The sequence below is a fragment of the Rhinatrema bivittatum genome, chromosome 1 (assembly GCF_901001135.1).
Source record: "Rhinatrema bivittatum chromosome 1, aRhiBiv1.1, whole genome shotgun sequence".
NCBI lineage: Eukaryota > Metazoa > Chordata > Amphibia > Gymnophiona > Rhinatrematidae > Rhinatrema > Rhinatrema bivittatum.
The window spans coordinates 450,391,046-450,412,736 of NC_042615.1; positions in this window are offsets into that span (position 1 = coordinate 450,391,046).

Below are 21,691 nucleotides of genomic sequence, written 5' to 3' on the forward strand. Positions count from 1 at the left end.
CTGACCAATGACACCGGTAGCCCCTGTGACATAGTAAGGGCAAAGGCTATCGGCGCCATTTTGAATACCGGCAGCCGACGGCCCGAGTGCAGGAGATCGCTGCAGGACCCCTGCTGGACCACCAGGGACTTTTGGCAAGTCTTGGGGGGGTCAGGAGGGTGGGGGTTTTATTCGTTAATGATACGTTGCATTCATGGGGGTTCGCCATACGTTTTGGAACACCACGAATGCAACGAATAGGGACCTATACATTGCGGACTGCACATTCATTCAAAATGAATGCACAATCCTAATATGCATTGCCCAGGTGTAGTTGCAGGAAGTGCTGCAGGTAGTGTGTACTGCAAACATAAGTGTGTGAGTGTGCAAATCAGTGATTGACATGTTGTGTTAGTCTCTTTCAATCTCTGTGTCTGTGGGTTCTGTTGCACTGGGAGGTCCCTCCCTTGCCACAGCAATCCATACCCCATAGCAGGCAGTGTGTGTATGTTACTTTTGCATAGGGATGTGAATCGTTTTTTGACGATTTAAAATATCGTCTGATATTTTTTAAATTGCCATTAATCGTAAAAGAGTGCGATACAATAGAAATTCCACCGATTTGTGAAAAAATTGTTAATCATGTTAGTGCACACTAACGGGAGTTAGGAGACAACCTAAAAACCCACCCGACCCTTTAAAACTGCTCCCTTAGCCTCCACCACCCTCCTGACCCCCCCAAAAAAATGTTTTAAAATTACCTGGTGGTCCAGTGGGCCCCAGGATTTATCATTTTGCTATAAATATAGCAGAAATAGCACCCACAATAAAAAAATGGGCAGAGTTACCACTAATAAAAATGGCGCCAGCCGTCCAGTGCTCCTACCATGTGACAGGGGCCGGCCAATGGCACGGTTACCCTGTCACATGGTAAGGGCAAAGGGCCATCGGCGCCATTTTTATTAGTGGCAGCCGATGGCCCGAGAGCGGGAGATCGCTCCCGGGGCCCACTGGACCACTAGGAATAGAGGAGCCGTCTTGTGCTCCTACCATGTGACAGGGGCCGACCAATGGCACCGGTAGCCCCTGTGACATAGTAAGGGCAAAGGCTATCGGCGCCATTTTGAATACTGGCAGCCGACGGCCCGAGTGCAGGAGATCGCTCCAGGACCCCATTGTAGTTAATTATATTTAAAGGGAACGAATGCCGAATTCAACATATTAATGAATCGGGCTTTCCCCCCCTTGACCGAATGCAATGTATCTGGGCCCTGATGAATACGTATCCCGAATCCAACGAATACTTTTTGGCTGTACATCCCTAGTATGCGTGTGTGTGTAAGAATTTGTGCAGAAAGTGTGTGAACTGTGCTTTCTTTTGGTAAAAGGGAGTTTGGTCAAATTATTTCATCTTCAAAGCACAGGGACAGTCATTTTCAAACCAGTGTGTGTGTTACGCTCCTGCCCGCAAGAAGCGTGGGCAGGCTCTTACCTTTCTCACAGACAGCCAGTCTGGCTGCTGACGCTGCTGCTTCTTTCTCCCTGAATCAGCTGGGGCCGTTTCCACAGCTGTTGCCATGCGGTCTCCCCCTCGGCTGCTGTCTCTGCCTTTCCCCGACGTGCTGCTGCGATCCCGGGTCCTTCAGCGAGCAGGCCGTCTCTCCCAGTGCCTGTTTCAGTCCGGGTCCTTGCCTGGCTGGGAAGCCGTCCCTGCCAGTGCCTGCACCCTGCTTCAGCTCTCTGCTCCTGGGGCTGTCTTCACGGCATGGAGCCGTTCCTGCAGTCAGCCCTTCCCCCGCTTCCTCTGCAGCCAGCCTTACCTCTCTCTGCTTCTGTCCTTGCAGCTGGGAGCTGCTCCACTGACCTGCCTTCACCCAGCTCCAGCCCAGGGCTGCTCCACTGCTTCCTTGGCCTTCCACGTGGCTGAGGACGCCACCAGCTTCCAGCTCTTCTCTCCAGCCTCCTAGGGCGCGGGCGCGCGCCTCTCTGCTCCTCTTCAAGGGCCAGCCAGGTGTGGCCCCCTGCTGACCCCTCCCTGGGCGTTGTCCACCTCAGCCCTACTAAAGGGCTCAGCTTTCAGTGTGTCTTTGCCTTCGCAAGGAGTTGGTCACTCCTGAGATCCTTCGCTCCAGGAAGTCGTCCGTGTTCCAGCACTTCTGCAAGGTCCTGTGTTTCGTGTTACCTGTCGGAGCTCCACGTCCAGTCCTGATGTCTGCCTGCCGTTCCAGTCCCAAGGTCTGTCTCTTGATCCAGTCCTGATGTTCCTGCTGTTCCTGATGTCCATGTTCCAGCCCTGAGGTGTGTCTCCTGTTCCAGTATCTGTGTTCCAGCCTGATGTTCCTGATGTCCATGTTCCAGCCCTGAGGTGTGTCTCCTGTTCCAGTATCTGTGCTCCAGTCCTGAGTCCACGCCTGTGCCTGTCCACGTCTATGCATCCTACACCTCATTCCTGAGTCCACGTCTTTGCCTGAGTCCACGTCTAAGGATCCTGCATCTATGCCTGAGTCCACGTCTATGGATCCTGCACCTCGTCCTGAGTCCACGTCTATGCCTGAGTCTACGTTGTTCCTGAGTCTCGTCTGAATCCATGTTCCAGTCCTCGCTGTCCTGGCCTCCATCCGGCCTGCCGCTTCGTGCCGTACACTGCGGCAGGTCCGAAAGGGCTGGGAACGGTCGGAGGACTGTTCACAAGACCAACATTGCGTTGTTGGGTCTTCCGAAGCGTGCAGGTCCGGAGGAGGGCCTGTCTTCCATGTCACTCCAGCCCTGCTTCCGTCCAGCCCATGCTCGGGCATGCCACGCCTCCCGCGGCACCTCTTCAGAGCCCTCTGGGGTCGAGCCGTGGCCCAAGGACACACATAACCCAGGAGTGGGATCGCTCTCCTAGCGCTCCTCAACAGTGTGGGCACACATTGATGTGTGTGCATTGGCGCACACCAGGGCCATGAACATTTTATAACTCACCCATGTATGTGTGCTCATGTTATAAAATAGCCTGACCGTGTGCACATACGCGCCAAATCTACATCTACCACATAAGTTGGGGGATTTTAAAATGGACACGCGACACACCATTGCCAGTTTACTAGTTTGTTTATCAGTTGTCCCAGTAATGTACTCCAACCCCACCCTGAATTGATAGCCTATACTCTCCCCCAATTACCCCAGACCCTTTAAATTCCTCAGAAAAGGCTCTATCCTTTGATTTTATGTCATCCATAGCAGAAGTAAAATTACATGGCAAAAAGGACCTCAGCACGCTTTGAGAACTTAAGTATTTACACACACATCTCTTGGCCAGGCCCTGAATCGCCCATGCCCCATCCAGCCGACATCCTGCCCATTTTTGTAAACATTTCAGATATGCATGCAGTGAGTTTTACACTGGTGCTTTTATCTAGATGCTTTTTAAAATATGGTTGGCACGTGTGAGCCTGACTTCTTTGCCTTTCTCCTAATTGATGTGTGCACCAGACTTTTAAAATCCACCTTTATGGGTAAAGTTGTAGAGGGTCATGTCCTGTCTGTGGCCTTCATTTTCCCTTCATTAGTCCCTCTATTTCCAGATAACTGCGAGCTCTCGAGCATGCTCAGTTTAGCATGATCACACTATTAACTTCCCTCACTAAATAACTTGCTCACATTAATAAGTGAACACTAGGTCCTAACAGTTATTAAATTCATCAGTCATATCAAATTTGCAGTTAATTCCTCTGACTGTGTATATAAACCCCTCCCCCCCATACCTGCCCCAAGTTAAAAGTGTTCCCTCTTACAGTGGTATATTTATAGCATGTCATATTGCCTCTATATAGAGAGTGTCTGTCTCTCTCTCTGGCTCTCACCTTCTCTCTCAGTGGTTGCACATTGCAATATTTATCTATGTGGTAACTCTGCCCATTTTTATATCGTGGGTGCTATTTCTGCTATATTTATAGCAAAATGATAAATCTAGGCCATAGTTTGTCAAATAATTACATAAATCTCTGCATGTCGACTTATATGCTCTGATTGTGTTCTGCTGATAGTTTTGAACTGTGTGAGAATTGCTGTACTTGGGCAAAATGCAAAATGGGTCCATCAACAATTGCATCAGCCTATTGCTACTAACTTAGGAGCACACCAGCAAGTTGAATCTCCTTGCTAAAATGTGTGATATTTGTGCTTTCAATCTAGCTTCAGTATTTATACGTTAATAGCCTTGGGTACTAACTCTGGTGTTTTCAAAGTGAGCGAGTTGATTAATAGGTATTTCATACATCTGGTATTTTCTCATAAAAGACTGTTAACTTATTTCAATTATCATACCACCAACAAGGATGCAATCTGTTCACAGTAGATATTTACGAATGGCTGCTTTGTGTAATGGCTGTTTTCTTAGCACACAAAATGAAAAATAATATTATTAAACAGAAATATGCAGAATGATCTGTCAACTTATCCATCTTCCTAATGTTTTATAGGTTTCATTTATTATTATGTTTATTTTATGGGACCAAATGTTAAAAATGTCTCTTATTTGAAAAAGATCAAATTCCTTCTCCTTTTTTTTTTCTTTCGGCATTAACATCAAGAAATTTGTCTGCAAATCAGCCAGGGGAAACCTGTGGTAGGTACTCAATTACTTCTGTTTAGTGAAAAAATATAAAATGAAGACAAACAATAAGAAAATGATATCATGAAGAAAAAAAAAAAAAGAAATGCAAATTATTTTTGTGCTGACTGAAATATCTCCTAAAATTGAAGCTTGTTCAAATTAAGCAGACCACCTGTGAAATATATCAGAGTAGGCATTTGAGAAGCAGAAATTCATGGAGGAGACTAGATGTCAGCATGATTAATTTCTGAGGAAACTCTACCAGGTTTTTGGGTTTTTTCTTATGCAGCAGCAGTTTGCCCCCAAAGCCACCACAGATTGGAAGAAATTCAAGTCTGCTTTATTTTTTTGCATCTGTAGATTGATTTGAGGTGGATTTGTACTACATCTATGGCCTTTTCTTCTTTTATAACATTTTCATTTTTTTCTTTGTCAAACAAATAAACAGAATCAAGCATCTCATCATAAATGCAACAATAAAATATTTCTACATGGACTTAGGGCCTCATTTACCAATATCGCATTGGTAACGCATTAAGGGGCGTTTCCCATGCAAATGAGGTTTTTTTTGTGCAGCGGGAAAACTTCACGTGCCACGATGTTTTTGCCATTCGCGAAGTTTCCCCGGTGCGTGATATTTCCAGAGAGAGAGAGAGAGAGAGAGAGAGAGAGAGAGAGAGAGAGAGAGAGAGAGAGAGAGAACCTTGCTATAGTGTCTCTTCCCTAGACAGGTATTTGTATCCCTATGAGAGGCCCACCTAGTAACTCGAGGTGGGGATTAGGTATTAGTGTTGGGGGTTGGGGGCCACTTTCACATTCAACGTGAGACGTACGAACAGAACAGTGGTCTCTTGTGAAGATTTGATGGCCTTCGGAGTGGGGAAACTCACTCCAAGATGAGATTTGGACAATGTTCTCTCCACCTAGCTTGTTGTTGCCCAGGTAGAGTGTCCATCAACCTAGGTGGAGAGAACATTGCCCAAATCTCATCTTGGAGTGAGTTTCCCCACTCCGAAGGCCATCAAATCTTCACAAGAGACCACTGTTCTGTTCGTACGTCTCACGTTGAATGTGAAAGTGGCCCCCAACCCCCTACACTAATACCTAATCCCCACCTCGAGTTACTAGGTGGGCCTCTCATAGGGATACAAATACCTGTCTAGGGAAGAGACACTATAGCAAGTCAGTCTCTCTCTCTCTCTCTCTCTCTCTCTCTCTCTCTCTCTCTCTCATATATATGAAAGGGTTGTAGCTATTAGCTGCAATAGGAGCCGTGCTGTGACTGTTTCCTGCTTTACATATGCTCTGCCCCCTGAATACCAAATTTGCATTCACAAATCCTGTTAGTGGAATTTGTGAATGTAACTCCTTGGAAAATGACCCCCTTAGTATCCAATAATCAAACCACAGGAAATTCCAGTTGGGTAAACAGAAATCTTTTTTTTTTTTTTTAATGGTGAAGATGCACCAACCAACTTTATTATCTCAGCTTTAAAGATGATGGGAAAATCACCTTCTCCTTCAATGAGTCTTATGACCAGAGCATAGGCAGTATTTCTGTTTGGATTAACAGAGCAGATGCCAAGCTATGCATTTTGGGACAAAGTCCGCAGGTACTTTTTACCTGCGGACTTTGCCTCAATCTTCGTAACAAAAGTATGTGCCATGGATACAAAATACCAGTAGACATTTGTACCTGCTTTTCCTATGGATACTTTTTGTCATGTGAAATAGTGTGCTTAAACATTAAAAACTGTTGGCTGTCATTTTCCTTCCCTAACCAACCCCCGAGAACACTACTTCTTGATGCAAATACAAGTATGCACCTTGCAGAACATACATATATTTGGCCACACTGAGGAAGGGCAGTTTCAGACAGCCAGTTTACAGGTTGAAATTATTATATGCACACGGAAATGGCCCTCTAAGCTGCTTGAAGTTGGGAGATTTTCCTCTATAGAGGGACCCCTTTCCATGTAATTAAAAAAAAAAAAAAAAAGGGGGGGGGGGAGCCAGACTGAATCATATTTTTGTCTCTATAGTGAGCATTTCTCATACCTTATTTATTTCTTAATTTATTCATTCTGTAAATTAACCACCCTATTCTCAGGACAAGGTGATGTACAAATCATACATAAAAACAATAAATAGAATCTTCAACAATATACAGTATATCTAAAATAAAATCATTTTGCATAAAATTGAAAAAAAGAAAAATAAACAAACATGGCAAATTCAGGTGAAAGACTAAAATTGCCATGCCTTACAACATGAACTTCGGCTCCTTAAGGATCATAGGTAGAGCACTGCACAAAGTGGGTCCATGAGTTTCATATTTTTTTTAGTATCCACGAGCTTTAATCTCTGAGATATTTTAAAAATGCAATTTACCTTGTGAGTTTGATCTCTTCTAGTGTCACGGTCACCATTCTTGCTAATGTAAGATTCTCAGTTGCTTTGCCCAGGCAGAAGACTTTCATGCTCACAGGAATTTCACAGATGTGATCTGTTCAGTTGTCTGGACTACAAGAGACTGAAAATGACTGGGCCAGCATATATGAAGAATGGAATCTCCAGTAGAGGGGATGTCTCTTTATATACAATTTCTTAGGGATGTGCAAAGAGACGCCATACGTTGCATTCAGAATTCGTATTCATCGGGGGGCAGATACATTGCATTCGGCAAGGGGGGCCCCCGATACATTAATGCATTCATTCTTATTCGTTTCCCGGCTAAAATTGAATTAACTACAACCCCTCACCCTCCTGACCCCCCCAAAGACTTACAAAAACTCCCTGGTGGTCCAGTGGGGGGTCCGGGACCCATCTCCTGCACTCACGCCCTTGGCTGCTGGTATTCAAAATGGCGCCGATAGCCTTTGACCTTACTATGTCACAGGGGCTACCGATGCCATTGGTCAGCCCCTATCACATGGTAGGAGCAATGGATGGACCCCTCCTGACCCCCACAAGACTTGCCAGAAGTCCCTGGTGGTCCAGCGGGGGTCCGGGAGTGACCTCCTGCACTCGGGCCATCGACTGCCAGTATTCAAAATGGCGCTGATAGTCTTTGCCCTCACTATGTCACAGGGTCCGACCAGTGGCACCGGTAGCCCCTGTGACATAGTGAGGGCAAAGGCTGTCGGCGCCATTTTGAATACTGGCAGCTGATGGCCCGAGTGCAGATGGCGGCTCCCGGACTCCCCGCTGGACCACCAGGGAGTTTTGGTAAGTCTTGGGGGAGTCAAGAGGGTTTGTTTAAATTCGCTCCTTTAGACAGCCGAATAATTCGGCGAAGGTTCGTTGTATTCATGGGTAATCACGATACGTTTCGCTTCCCCATGAATACAATGAATATGGCCCTATACGTTGCAGATTACCAATACGTTAGAAACGAATGCACACCCCTACAATTTCTACCTTATTTGGGGGTCATATACCATTTTGTTAGAATTTTTTTTTATATATAATTATCTTTTTATTGACTTCCATACAACAGAGAACAAGAACAGTTCCATACACAAAAATGAACAAAGTCACAGTGATTTATACAGAATAATGCCCCTTGCTCTCAGTGTCAACAAATGGAATGATACAAAATCAACAAGATCATACATAAGTGATTCAATCATGATATAATATGAGATGATATGGGCTATGGTGAACCAGAACATATTTGTGGGTGCAGTAGGCATCCATCATTTAGCTTGGGACCCTTGCCCGGAGTGGACCTGGGTGGGAGCTCTCAAGCCCTCAATTACAAATTACATCTCTTAAGTAAATAAGGGCTCCATATGACATGAAATTTCAGTAAATTGTGTCTTTTAACAGCTGTCAATTTGTATATTGTACACGCTCTATCCAATCGCAATAAAATTTTACCCATAACAGGTGCCTGTTTTTGTCTCCAAAGGGTTGCTATTTCAATTCTGGCTGCTACGCAGATCTGCTGCACCAGACTGTTTTGGTTATTATCCAGGATGGGGACCGGGAAGTGCAGCAGCGCCTGCTCAGTTTGGAGCACGAGGGTGGCCTGCAGCAACAGAGATAAAAAGGCTCACAAGTCCTTCCAGAACGCTGAAATAACAGGGCATTTCCACCAGATATGGGAAAAGGAGCCCCTGTTGCTACAGCCCCGCCAGCATAGATTACTTATAGAGGGGTACATCATGTGCAGTTTATCTGGTGAGTAGTACCAGCAATACAAAAGCTCAAGACAGTTGTCCTGAATAAGTGTAAATATGGATATCCTACGTAAAGAATGTTGGAGAGAGTCCCATTTTTCTTCTGAATAGGACCTTCCGAGATCATGTTCCCAAGCTAATATGTGTGTCATCTTTTCCCTGGGACTTGTATTTAAGATGCCATACAATTTAGAAATGAGGTTTTTAATGTGTCCCTCTGAAGAGGGAGTGGCCTGGCCTTAGAGAGGTTGCAATACTAATTGAATGCAAGAAATGGGCTATTTGCTGATATGAAAGAAATTCAGATTTGGGCAGCCCATGGCGGGCGCATAGCTGCTCAAAGGTTAACAACCGACCATCTTTCCAGACATGCTTGATCATGTATACCCCCTTTTGTAATCCAAATTTTAAATGCTTGCGGTTAGAGACAGGGTACAAATGTAGTATAATGAAAAAGATGGGTAAGGAAGAAGTATTCTCTAGCGCCAATCAGCTTAGGTCTCACTTTCTTCCTTAAATTGAGGGAAAGGTGGGTTGTGGGTAGGATACGTTTGTTACTCCGCCATGTCCTGCTAGGTTGCCATAACATAGCCGCCATTGGCATTGGTGCAGCCTGGGCCTGCTCCAATATTACCCACTGCTTGGGATGGTCTGTATTCTGCCAGTCAATGACTTTCCTAAGCTGCGCAGCTAGGTAGTATGACTCTATATTGGGCCCATCCAGACCACCCATTTTGTTAGAATTTTACAGGAATTCAATATGCAGAGTGAAGAACTTGTTTTTCAGCAACTGTGGTGTTTTTAGGAAAAATGTGCTTCATGGATAAATCTATGGTTTGCGGATATTTGCTGCTATATTTGTGTGCTTGATTTTTTATTTTTTTTTTAGTGGGGGGAGGGGTGCTAGTAATTTCTTCCTTCTCCTATGGATTTTCAGGTCAACCATAGCCAGTCTCTTCTAAGGCTATGGTACTGTGAGCCATCATTCACAATCACCTCGGGATTTTCCTTATTTTATAATTTCTCCCCTACTTGCTCAGCCAGGGGCCCCTAGACTGCAGGTCCTTCTGGAAACCAGTATGAGCACACTCTGAGACTGACCGGTAGGTGTTGCCATTTTGGGGATGACTGAACCTTCCCTCCTCTTAGGGATTTGGTATGCTGTGCTTGGCCTATCCCCAGCCCCAGCCAGCCTGAATAGCACATGTCAGATTTAGGAATCAAATCCAGATCTTTCACATGACAGTGCACATCATTATCACTGAGCTGCTGGGCCAGCTCCAGAGTCCTAACTTTAACAACGTCACATAAGTGTATGTGGCTCCCCTATAGGTTGGCCACTAGATGGCACTAGGTCCCTGCTCAAAACTCTAATACTCTGAGCCTTCCATCCCTCTTAGCCCCTCCCAGTCCGGAGGGCTGTGTTTGGTTGCCTGTTCCTATATGGTGCAGCCATTTTAATGTTCCTGGGAAACATTTTGTATTGGCATCAGAGCAGTGTGGATGTAGTTTTTCTATTCCCTGATGCGGCCTCCCAGCCTTATCATGAACTTTATTTTTGAAGCCTCTCTGTGAACACCCTGCAAGAGTGTTGTGTCCTGTGAGATAGATTTTTGCTGGATTCCATTTGGGGCAAAAGGACTCTCAATCCAGAGGTCTGAAGACCTGTGAGCCCACTCTATACCATAGATGAGGCAAGCACCAGTGACAGATCCTTCTATGTGAGATTGTTGATGGCCAAGATGTATCTTGACTCTTTCAGAAGGGATTTCTACTGAAACCTTGTATCCTTTGGAGAAGGCTCCTCCCAATACAAAGGACAAGTGCTAGAGAACTGTGAGCCCTAATCTACTCCCTAGATGGGGCAAAAACCAGTGATAGTGAAGCAGCAGTCACTGAGAGAATTTTCAGAAAGCAAATATTCGGTTGAGGTTTTTGACGCACCCTCTTCTACAGTTTCCAGGGCTGGGATGGTGTTTCCCATGTTCTAAGACTTTTCATTCCAATCCAATCGACCTGGGGAATGCAGTGGTATTAAATGAGTCCCACACTTCAAATTCCATAAAGTCAAGTCTTTATTATATCATGGCGGCATTCTCCATTGCTTAGAGCAACACAAATTTCAACAAGAGGGGTCGCCCCGACACGGGCCCGTGTTTCACCAAACGCGGCTGCGTCGGGAGGGACAATTAATTTTTTGCGGTATTCATATGCTACGGTGCAGGCATGCGGGGCCAAGTCACCAGTATCAATATCAAAAAAGAGGATCAAGATCTCCACCCCATGGGATCAGGACAGGCTGGGCAATCGTGAATAAACTGGACTCAGGTAGGACTTTTCTGTGTTTGAGGGGACCCCCCTCCGACAGGATTCCCATTTGACCTGCTGGGAAAGCTTTGTGCACTTTAAAATCACCATGGGAAGCTTTACCCAGACATCTGCGATAAAGGACACCTATCCAGAAGAGAAAAACCCCTTGTATAACGTCAGCTGTAAATTCACCTTTATAAAAATGGACTTTAATATAATTGTTAAAGAATCAGTAAACATTTCATTTAGCACACGGTGCCTTGTCCTGCCTGGGTTGTCCCAGCATCTCACACTCTGAGGTGCAGCAGCTAACACCACAGAGACAGAGAGACACACACACACACCACTGCCTGGACCATAAGCGAGAGCTTCCCCCCACAAAAAGGATTCCACCCTTGGGTCAGAGAGTAAAATTATGTGAGATGTTAAATAGGTTTGTATGCCCTTGGGACTTAAACACTGTCCCCACCCAGCAAGGGTTAAATGTAGAAAAGATCTTTTATTGGAAGTGCTATGGTGCTGAGAAAATAGTAATGCTGGATTTGTGAGGACTTCCCAAAATGTTTAGTGTGTTAGGAGTATTACTGAAAAATCTACTACAGTGATCATGTACTGCATAAGAACCTGCCATTCATATGTCAATTAAAATGAAAACTAACAGAAAGATGCAATTAGAGTAGCTATCTTTTTAAAGCATTTTTAACATACAAAAATAGTGATATAAAAAAGTAATGTTTTATTTGTAACTATGCATATAATTTCACTATTTCTCTATTTCCGTTCTTTGAAAGGAAACTATGTCATAAAAAAGACAGTTTTATGAGTTTTAAAAATGTGGGTCAAGATGTAAAGCATAACTCTAAATATCTTTACCTTGTATTTTAGGTATCTCTAGTACTTTGATCATTTTTTTTTATACCTTGCTTCATAAAAGATTTCGGCTTAAAGAGGAATAAAATGGAGACAGAAGGGCAATCAGTTTCCAAGAATCTGAAATAACCATGGTGCTTTGTAGGCGATTTCATACAGAACAGTATTGGAAAATGAATGCCATAATATAATGGGGTTAAAACATCGTACAATCCACTCCAGCAAGCTCCCTGATGAACTTTACAACAAAGCCATCACACGTATTGACTGGCATTCTGCTTTCTAGGCTGCATACATCCTACGAATAAGACTCTGAATTGGGATGCACTTTAGTATTTATGGAAGTAACCATTCAGACGTTCATTTTCAAAGGGACTTCTACAGGTAAAGTGTTGGTGCCTTGCCATGCCCACAGACATGACCTTTTATAAAATTGTGTGGCCGATATGCATGTAAAATGAAGAGCACACACACTATGGGCATGCATTTTTATGCACACAGGGGAGAGGCATTTCAGGAGATGGAGTCTGGGCAGGGTTGGGATTTACAGGCATTGTTTTTAATTTTAGAAAGCAAATACATTGTCTTGGCAAATCTATGTGCAACAAACCACAGGTGTAATTGAATGTGTAGATTTGCTGGGATCATTTTCAAAGCGAACCTGCACATGTAATTTTGCTCTAAAAATTAATATAACTTGGGCACACAGCGGTCTACAAGTTACTGCAGCCTGTTCTAAAATTACCCCTTCCACATGCAAATGAATGAACATCTGGATGGCAAGGAGTTGACTGTTCTTGACCCTTCTCTCTAAATGTTGCGTTAAGAATTAATAAAAAGGACAGTATGCTTCAGTGGCGTGCAGAGACATGTATAATAGGGGATTCGGTCTCTCTCCCTCAGCCCTCTCTCACCTTTCATACTCCCCCAAGTTCATAAGTCTTGCTCCCTCTGTCCCCGTTCCCTAGCATACAAAAGACAGTTGGAACCCATATGGAGTTAGGCCATTTGTAACATGCAGTGGGTGTGGGCTTGGCCCTCAGAAAGCCATGAATAAACAATTACAATATAGTAAATCTTCCATATGAAAACAGAACTAATTGCACTCAAACAGTAACAACCCTATCTATAAAAAGGCAACACTGCAAATATTACATCAAGCCCTAAAACACCAATACAGCTCCAATTAGGAAAACAGAACAAGGCAAGCTACCTAAAAATATCTGTAAAATAAAAAATACCTGCACCTAAAAATATTGTACAAAAGTTTTTAACACCATATAGGCCCTTTCTTCAGATGAAGGATCAGAGATATTCACATCTAAAGACATAAGAACATTAGAATATAAGAAATTGCCATGCTGGGTCAGACCAAGGGTCCATCAAGCCCAGCATCCTGTTTCCAACAGAGGCCAAACCAGGCCACAAGAACCTGGCAAGTACCAAGAAGATCCCATGCTCAATAGCTCTTGTACAGTATTTTGGGATAATACTTACACAGTCCAATTAAAGCTATAACAGCCTGCCAAGAATACAGTTTACCAGGGATGTGCAGAGCAAAATTTTATGTTCATATTTCTTATGTCCGAAAGGGGGTTCCACTTGCGGCCAATATGGACATTAAAAAAATCCAATGAGTTGGGTATATGTACATATGTGCAAAAAAAAAATTTAAACCCCCTCACCCTCCTTAATCCCCCCCCCAGACTTACCACAACTCCCTGGTGATGGAGCGAGGAGTGAGGACGTCATTTCTGCAATCCTTGGCGAGAAGCATGTGACGTCAGGAGGCCTCCCCAAGCTGGCCAAAAGTTCTTTTTGGGCCGAACGAGCCGTCCGGCGCGAACTCGCCGGGAATCACGTGGCGCCGACGTCACTCGACGTGCCGCCGACGTCACATGCTTCTCGCCAAGGATTGCAGAAATGGCGTCCTCACTCCTCGCTCCATCACCAGGGTGTTGTGGTAAGTCGGGGGGGGGGGGGGGGGGGATTAAGGAGGGTGAGGGGGTTTATATTTTTATTTTGGCTCAACAATCGCGATTTCCCACATATCCAACATATCTATGTTGGATATGTGGGAAATCCGATCGTTTATGTCGAATCAATTTTTTAAGAAAAAAAAATATGAGTAGCGTTTTACTAATGCGGTCAATCCGAATGCACACCCCTACAGTTTACCCCAAGAGACAAATCCTCTGCTTTCCATACCAGGGAACTTTTGATTTCCAGTCACCCTGAGATTGTCCTGGGGAAGTGGAGGACACTAACACATGTGTTCATTCTCTTTCTCACACACACACACACACACACACACACACACACACACACACCCTCTCACAGTCAGTGGATCTCTCTCCCTTTTACACACACATACACAGGCACTCTCACACAATGGCTTTCTCCCCTTAGACACACAGACATCCTCTCACATTCAATGGCTCTCACACAAAAGGACACTGTCTCCCTCACAGATATGCACACTCACATTTGTGGCTTTCTCTCCCACACACACACAGGCACTCACACTCAGTTGTTCTCTCACCCTCACACACAAACATACATACATCTACACAGAGGCACTCTCTTGCCTGCATGGCTCTCTCTCCCTCACACATACATAGGCACTTTCTCACTCTCCGTGGCTTTCTCCCCCTCATACACTCATACAAAAAGGCACTTTCTCCCACTCAGTGGCTATCTCTCCCTCACACACACATACACACAGGCATTCTCTCACATTCAGTGTATCTCTCTCCCTCTCACACATAAAGGCACTCTCTCACAGTAGCTCTCATACACACAGATACTTTCTCACACAAAAGAGGCACACAGTCACACTCAGTGGCTCTCACTCACATAAGTACTCTTACAAAATAATGGCTGTCTCATACTCAATGGCTTTTTTTTCCCTCACACACACAGACACAGGCATTCTCTCACATTCAGTGGCTCTCTCCACACACACACACACACACACACACACACACACACACACACACACATATAGACAGATACAGGCACACTCACATTTAGTGGCTTACTTGCTCTCACACACAAACCCACATGCTCTCTTTCACTCACTCAGGCTCCAAGCTTCCTATTCTCTTCTCTGTCTGGTCATGATGCTGCTGGGTCACAGGTCCTCTCTTTTGCAGCTACAGTGGTATGAGCTCTGTGGTAGCCAGGACTTACGTTCAGCCGCTAACAGGATGGGCTCCCATGGTGGTTGTGGGATCTCCTCTCTTCTTTAGCCGCTGCAGGATGGGTTCTGCAGCAGCCCTGTCTGATCACGTGTCTTTTTGTGGCATGGACTATAGAAGGATTTACGTTGATGCATCTCCTGCTGCTGCGGGACGGATCACTTGATAGAAGCTGTGTGATTGGCCCTGCGGCAATAAATGACTTTCACTTAAATGCGACTCCTGCTGCCAGCTGTAGGTTGATGAAGTGAATCGTGTGGTTGAGAGCAGTATAGATTCAGGCATGAATTTTTTTATTATCCCTGCCCAACTTGGAAAAAATGCACACACAAAAAAAATCCCCTACAAGTAAATAAAGGAAATTAGATAGGGCGGGGATTCACTGAATTCCTTGAAGGCCCTGACCACACTCCACTGGATGCCTTTCAGCAGGCACCACAGCAGACCTGAGCACTTTAAATGATGGTAACATGGTACTTTAGCAGTGGCACTAAACACATCTGAAGAAATGCAGTCATCAAGTTGTCATATTCATTATGACAATCCCCACCACTACCCATATGCACTTCTGAAGTTTGGGACATAATAGGATGATATCTATAATTTCTAGTAGATTCTCCTCCTAAATTCAGTAAATCTGGGTTGTCTTCCATTTTTCTGTGTGAGAAACATAGTGTATTTAAAAATTGTTAATGGGTACAATGTGTGTTGTTAATGAATGAGTCTTTTCTCTATACTAAAATTTTGCACTTGTTGGACTCAGTACACCGATGAGTATCTTATTTTTTGGATGTTTTTCAGGCTGATCCAAACCCCATGAGATGCCAACTTCTCATCAGAGGTAAAAGGAAATGGGGCTAGTGTGCACCACAAGTTGATGGAGGACTCTTAGGGTTATGAGGTCCTGGAAGTGGCTGGTGTAGAAGTTCCACCTTGTGAGTATTTGCCTGAAAATATCAGTTGTTGGCCATCATGGAAACTATATTTTTTCTGCAAATAGTGTCTGGTATGTTGGCATGGCACCTTTGTATTCTTATGTCATTTGTTTTGTTATTTGATTCAAATGTAGCAGTCATACTGGATGAGGTGAAAGATCCATTGAGCCCGGTCTCTGACTGTAGCCAATCAGGGTCACTTAGAATTAGTAACTAACATGTCTTGATGGGGAGACCCATTCCCTGTGGTTCAGTTCCAGCTCTTGGCAGTAAGAGTTGGTGATCTCCAAGACCTTTTGGTTAATAAATGTTATGAGTTCTCCAATAGAAATCTCTCCACATTAGTTTTTAAACCCAGCTACAAAGCTGGCCTTCATCACATCATTTGGCAACAAATTCTTCAGTTTAATTGAGCATTGATTGAAAAAATAATCTCTTTAATTTGTTTTAGATCTACTATCAGTTGATCCCTTAGTCCCAGTACTATCTGAAACCATATTTACTTTCCACTCCTCTAATGGTTTATTAATTTCTGTGATAGCCCCTCACAGACATTATTGCTCCAAGCTGAAGAAACATAACCTATCAAACTTTTCCTTCATTATGCAGACGTTTGGCAATTTTTAACAACTTTTTAAAATTTTATTTTATTTATTTAAAAATGTTTATATACGACTTTTACAAACATAGTTTAATCAAAACGGTGTACACATATTTCAAGCAAAAAAATAAAAAATAATAAAATAGATAAAAAGTAAAATAAAAACTAATAAAATTACAGAACATATACTAAATAAAATAAAAGCAATAATTAATAAAAATACGACATATTTTTACCTAGAAAAAGGAAATAGTTTGTCATATGCCAGCTCCCACTATTTTCTATGGGAGCAGCTTTTAAACTAGATAATGGGGGAAAGATGACAGTCACTTAGAAGAGCATGGCTTGGAATGATGTATCTTTGAAGAATGTGAAAAGAACAGGGGAAATAGGGCATCCCAGTAGAGAGGTTGCAATAAATGCTAAAGAGGACCAAGTGCCTTAATTAAAGAGCAGACAGGTTATAAATTACCCCTGTTAACTGATAAGTAGGTTGTTAATACAAACCTAAAAGATACTTGAAATGTCTGCATATAAATGGTAAAAGTCTTTTATAAAATAAGATGGGGGAGTTAGTGTATAGCATTGGATGAAGAGATTGGTATAATTGGCATCTCAGAGACCTCGTGGAAGGAAGATAAACAATGGGACACTGTGATACCAGGGTGCAAATTATATCAAAGGGATAGGATGGATTAAATTGGTGGAGGGGTAGCACTATATGTTAAAGAGGGCATTGAGTCAAACAGGATAAAAGTTCTGTAAGAAAGAAAATGCAATGTTGAATCTTTATGGATAGAAATTTCAGGTGAAAAGGGGAGTAAAATAGCAGTGGGGGTGTATTACTGTCCACCTGGCCAGAATGAAGACAATAAAATGCTAAAAGAAATTAGAGAAGCTAACAAAATCAGCAGCACAGTAATAATGGGTGATTTCAATTACCTCTGCTCTGTATTGATATGATGAATGTCACATCAGGACACGCTATAGACAAAGTTCCTAGGTGAAATAAATGACTGCTTCATGGCACAAGAATCAATGACAGGCAAAACTATTTTATACCAAATTCTTAGTAGAACACAGGATTTAGTGCAAGAAGTAACAGTGTTGGATCCACTTGGCAATAGTTATTACAACATGAACAAATTTGACTTAATAACTAGAGGGAGGACACTAAAGAAATCTACTATGACAGCATTTAATTTCATATGAGTGACTGATAAAATGAAGATAATTGTTGGGGAAAAACTGATAGGAGCAGCTGCAAAGGTTAATAGTTTAGATAATGTGGGATATCACTTAAAAATACTATCTTGGAAGCGCAGACCAGATGTATTTCATGCGTTAGAAAAGGTGGAAAGAAGGCTAAATGACTATTGGTATGATTAAAAGGTGAGGTGAGAGAGGCTATAATAGCTAAAAGAACATCTTTCAAGAAATGGAAAATGGATATGAATGAAGGAAACAGCATTAGCATTGGCAAGTTAAATGCAAAGCATTGATAAGGAAGGCAAAGAGAGAATTTGAAAAGTGTTGTGTCCGTCGGTGCCTGACGCCCTCTCTCCGCCCTCCTTACCTCTCTGGCAACTCCCTCTCTGTCCGCGGGAAGTCTGGCTACCGCGGCGTTCTCCTGCCACTTGTCCTCAGGCGTTCCCGGACCGCTGCAACTGCTATGTTTCCTGGAGGCCTAGGGGTGCGCGCGCGGCGCGGCCTCGATTGAAGTACCGGCATTGGCACGAACCTCGGGGGCGTCCCCCGAAGATGACGTCACCTGCGACGGATATTTAAGGTCTTGGAATTTGCTAACTCATCGAGTTAGCAAGGACACGGATTGACAACGGACTCGCTTTGTCTGTCTAAGCTATTCTGCCTCCTTGGACTTAGCAGAGGTACCCGCTCCTCGGGGGCCTCGCTCTCCCCTTGTTTTTTCAGGTGACAGTCTGGAGCCGGTACTCGCTCCTCGAGGGCCCTCTTCCCAGACTTACTTCGTATACTCTTCTGCCTGGAAGTCTTCACTACCTACTATCTCAGCTACATCAGTGAGTTACCATCGGTCTCTCTGAGCTTTCCCTGGAACCAAGTATTCGCTCCTCGAGGCCCTATACTTTCCAGCTCTTGGGCTTCATTGGGACAGTGTGTGAGTGTTACATCTGCATAACCTGCCTACTCACTATATCTCAAGTCTCTCTTCAGCTCAGCCTCCAGGGATCGCTGTTCCAGTATCTGAGGGACTACAGCCCAGCCGGGCTTGCCAGCTCACTACTGCCACCTCTGGTGGTTCAGTATACTGTCTAATAAAGAACTAATGTGTGTTTGTCTCTTAACTCTGAGCCTGACAGGTGGTCCCTCTCGGGATCATTCCCCAGGGGGTGTGGTCATCTGCCACTGGTCCAAGGATCCACCCTCAACTATCTGATTGTTCCTCACATCATGCATCAGATAAATAACAGATTGCTAACTCCAAGCAGACTGTTAACTCCGAACTGAACAAAAAGAAGCTTGCATGGAAGCAAAAAGTCATAATAAACAATTTTCAGGTACATTTGAAGTAAAAAGCCTGCAAAGCAGTCAATTGGATCATTAGATGATCAAGGGGTAAAAAGGGCATTTACGAATGACAAAGTCATAGAAGAGAGACTAAATGAATTCTTTGCTTTGGTCATCATTGAGGAAGATGTAAGAGAGATACTCATGCCAGAAATGATATTCAAAAGTGATGATTCTGCAGAACTGAAACAAATCTCAGTGTATCTGGAAGATGCAGTAGGGAAAACTGTCAAATTAAAGTGTTCACCTGGACCAGATGGTATACATCCCAGAGTGCTGAAAGAACTGAAAAATGAAATTGCTTACCTGCTATTAGTAATTTTTAAACTATCATTAAAATTGTCTATGGTACCTGAAGACTGAAGGGTTGCCAATGTAATGCCAATTTTTTAAAAAGAATCAAGGGGTGATCCAGGAAACTACAGACCAGTGAGTCTGATGTCTGTACTAGGCAAAATGGTGGAAACTATCATAAAGAACAAAACTGCTGAACATATAGATAGGCATAGCTTAATGGGGCAAAGCCAACATAGATTTAGCCAAGGGAAGTCTTGCTTCACCAATCTGCTACATTTTTTTTGAAGGTGTAAATAAACATGTGGATAAAAGGTTAGCCAGTTGATATAGTAGGGATGTGCATTCATTGTGAATGAATGCGCAATCCGCAACGTATAGGTCCCTATCCGTTGCATTCGTGGGTTCATGAAACATATAGCGAACCCCCACGAATGCAACAAATCCTGAATGAATAACCCCCCTACCCTCCTGACCCCCCCCAAGACTTGCCTAAAGTCCCTGGTGGTCCAGAGGGGGTCCTGGATCATCTCCTGCACTCGCACCATCAGCTGCCAGTATTCAAAATGGCGCCGATAGCCTTTGCCCATACTATGTCATAGGGGCTACCGGTGCCATTGGTCAGCCCCTGTCACATGGTAAGAGCAATAGATGGACAGTGCCATCTTGTGCTCCTACCAAGTGACATTTGGCAAGTCCCTGGTGGTCCAGCGGGAGTCCTGGAGCGATCTCCTGCACTCAGGCCATCAGATGCCAGTATTCAAAATGGTGCCGATAGCCTTTGACCTTACTATGTAACAGGGGCTACCGGTGCCATTGGTTGGCCCCTGTCACATGGTAGGAGTACAAGATGGCACTGGCCAGTGAGGGACCTGGAGTGATCTCCTGCACTCGGGCCGTCGGCTGCCAGTATTCGAAATGGCACAGATAGCCTTTGACCTTACTATGTAACAGGGGCTACCGGCTGTCCATTGGGGGTCCTGGAGTGATCTCCTGCACCGGCCGTCCATTGCTCCTACCATGTGACAGGGGCCAAACAATGGCACCGGTAGCCCCTGTGACATAGTAAGGGCAAAGGCTATCGGCACATTTTGAATATCAGCAGCCAATGGCGCGAGTGCAGGAGATGATCCAGGACCCCTGCTGGACCACCAGGGACTTTAGGCAAGTCTTGGGGGTGTCAGGAAGGTGGGGGGTTGTAGTTAATTAAATTTAAAGAGAACAAATGCCAAATTCAACAGATTAACGGATCGGGCTTCCCACCCCTTGACCAAATGCAACATATCTGGGCCCCGACAAATACGTATCCCGAATCCAATGAATACTTTCCGGCTGCACATCTCTATGATATAGTGTATATGGATTTTGAGAAAGAATTTGATAAAGTCCATCACAAAAGACTACTTAGGACATTAAAAATGTATAGGATAGGGGGGATTGTCCTATTGTGGATTGTGAACAGGTTAAAAGATAGGAAACAGTGAGAAGGGTTAAGTGGTAAATTTTCAGAATGCAGAAAGATGAATAGTAGAGTGCCCCATGGATCTGTTCTGGGACCACTGCTTTTTAATATATTCATAAATGACCTGGAAATGGGAACGAGTGAGGTCATCAAATTTGCTGATGACACCAAATTATTCAAAGTTGTTAGTTTACGAGAGGATTGTGAGAAATTGCAAGAGTACCTTGTAAAACTGGGAGACCAGGCATGCAAATTGCAAATGAAATTAAATGTGGACAAGTGCAAAGTGATGCACTTAGGAAAAAGTAACCCAAATTATAGTTACACAAAACAAGGCTCCACATTAGGAATCACCATTTACGAAAAGGATCTAGGCATTATAACTGATAATACATTGAAAAGGATAGGAATGGATAATAAAACAGAGAATATTGTTCCATTATGTGACTTCATCTTCAGCATTTTGTGCAGTTCTGGTCATCACATCTCAATAAGGATATAGCAGTAGCAGAAAAGGTACAGAGAAGGACAAACAAAATGATAAAGAGGATGGAACAATTCCCCTATGAAGAAAGGCTAAAGAGGTTAGGACTCTTCAGCTTAGAGAAGAGATGGCTAAAGGAGATATGATAGAGGTCTATAAAATAAGTGGAGTGGAACGAGTAACGTTAATCGGTTGTTTGCTCTTTCAAAGAGTACAAATAATAGGGGA